This window comes from Salvelinus namaycush, chromosome 9 (assembly GCF_016432855.1).
Source record: "Salvelinus namaycush isolate Seneca chromosome 9, SaNama_1.0, whole genome shotgun sequence".
In the NCBI taxonomy this organism is placed as follows: Eukaryota; Metazoa; Chordata; class Actinopteri; order Salmoniformes; family Salmonidae; genus Salvelinus; species Salvelinus namaycush.
In genome coordinates this window covers 5,413,166-5,415,287 of record NC_052315.1, presented here as the reverse complement: position 1 = coordinate 5,415,287, position 2,122 = coordinate 5,413,166, and the positions used below count along the sequence as shown (strand labels likewise).

The 2,122-nt window shown below is 50.6% G+C and overlaps 1 non-coding gene across 1 annotated transcript; it reads left to right on the top strand.

Annotated features, from left to right (window-relative positions):
- Positions 1-1,393: 1,393 nt before the first annotated feature.
- On the top strand, positions 1,394-1,470 carry trnat-ugu. Its single transcript has one exon. It is a non-coding gene; the product is annotated as a tRNA-Thr (tRNA).
- The last annotated feature ends 652 nt before the right edge of the window (positions 1,471-2,122 follow it).

Here is a 2,122-nt window from a genome sequence, read left to right as displayed (position 1 = left end):
AAGTGGACAGCGAACCCAGCGGAGAGGCAGGAGCGGCAGCAGGATGAAAAGAGGAGGGAGGGGCTCCTCGGCCCAGCAGAGAGGTGGGCCCAGCTCCAGAAAGGCACACACCACAGAGAGAGAGTGGAGTGAGTATACCTAATTCTAAAGACATTAAAATGCATGGACAGAAAGAAGATCAGAATCAGAAAGAAAAGCTCAGCTTCAGCAGCCTACAACATCAGATTGAAAAAATTACTGAGACAAATATACAGTGATTTAGAAATCATAGTAATCAGAGCTGTGAGCCCAAGGCTTAAGATGAGGAGCTATCTGGAGGGAAAAACAGACATGACACTCTACACACTCAGGCAAATCTCGAGGACACATTATGCAGAGAAGGACGTCACTGAACTGCATCACAAGTTGACTAAGGCAAAACAAGAGACGGGAGAGTCCGCCTTGGACTTCCTAGTCCGAGTCTTCGACCTGAGACAGAAGGTGTTATCAGCCTCAGCTCGTGCCCAATCAGGACTGAAATACGGAACAGGGTAAGTCAAGAGACAATGTTTGCAAGGTCATTGTTATAGAATTAACAAATGATAACGTCAGGGCAGAGATGAGAATGCATCTCCAGAATATTAACACCAGTGATGAATTGTCACTTGAGAAAATGAAAGCGAACGCATGCAAAAAGGCCAGGATTTCACCACAGGAGTGAATACAGTACAGAGTGAGGATAACTGGGATAGTGGAGAGGAATGTGCACATGCAGAGGGCCCCACAGGAGTGAATACAGTACAGAGTGAGGATAACTGGGATAGTGGAGAGGAATGTGCACATGCAGAGGGCCCCACAGTCCGAAAACAAAATCATTGAAATTGAGTAAAATTGATGTGAGCAATGAAGCAATCAAATTACTGACCTGTCAGGTAGCATCATTAGTACAGTCAGCGCAGGGCCAGTTCAGTTAGGAATCAACCAACAGAAAACCAAATACAACCAACAGAGAGAAAAGAAAATGCAAAAGTTATGAGACTGGTCAACAGACTGGTCGTCGACTTGCCAGCATTGCTACAAATGTGGCAGTGATAGCCATTGGGCAGTAGGATCAGGGGCAACGCACAGCCATCGGGAAACGCCTGGGGGTCACAACCCTGGAACGGGGAGTGACCTCAGATACATCTAGTTCCATCCAGGGTTGCAGCGGCTGCAACGCAAAGGGAGAGAGAACCTCAGAGTTTAAGTTGTGTTTATTGGGTCATAAAGCTGCCTATTGTTTCCAAAGTGTGCCAACAGGATCATTGGAAACAGCACCAACCTACATGTAAGACTGCCCGCAAAAGGAAAGACCACAACTCACCTTGTCCTATGACACAGAGAGAGTGGGGGCCAACTACTCCAGCTACCACGTGGTCCCGTGTGGCTCAGTTGGTAGAGCATGGCGCTTGTAACGCCAGGGTTGTGGGTTCATTCCCCACGGGGGGACCAGGATGAATATGTATGAACTTTCCAATTTGTAAGTCGCTCTGGATAAGAGCGTCTGCTAAATGACTTAAATGTAAATGTAAATGTACCCCAGGACACAGAGAGAGTGGGGGCCAGCTACCCTAGGACACAGAGAGAGTGGGGGCCAGCTACCCCAGGACACAGAGAGAGTGGGGGCCAACTACTCCAGCTACCCCAGGACACAGAGAGAGTGGGGGCCAACTACTCCAGCTACCCCAAGACACAGAGAGAGTGGGGGCCAACTACTCCAGCTACCCCAGGACACAGAGAGAGTGGGGGCCAACTACTCCAGCTACCCCAGGACACAGAGAGAGAGTGGGGGCCAACTACTCCAGCTACCCCAGGACACAGAGAGAGTGGGGGCCAACTACTCCAGCTACCCCAAGACACAGAGAGAGTGGGGGCCAACTACTCCAGCTACCCCAGGACACAGAGAGAGTGGGGGCCAACTACTCCAACTATCCGAGGACACAGAGAGAGTGGGGTCCAACTACTCCAGCTACCCCAGGACACAGAGAGAGTGGGGGCCAACTACTCCAGCTACCCCAAGACACAGAGAGAGTGGGGGCCAACTACTCCAGCTACCCCAGGACACAGAGAGAGTGGGGGCCAACTACTCCAGCTACCCCAGGAC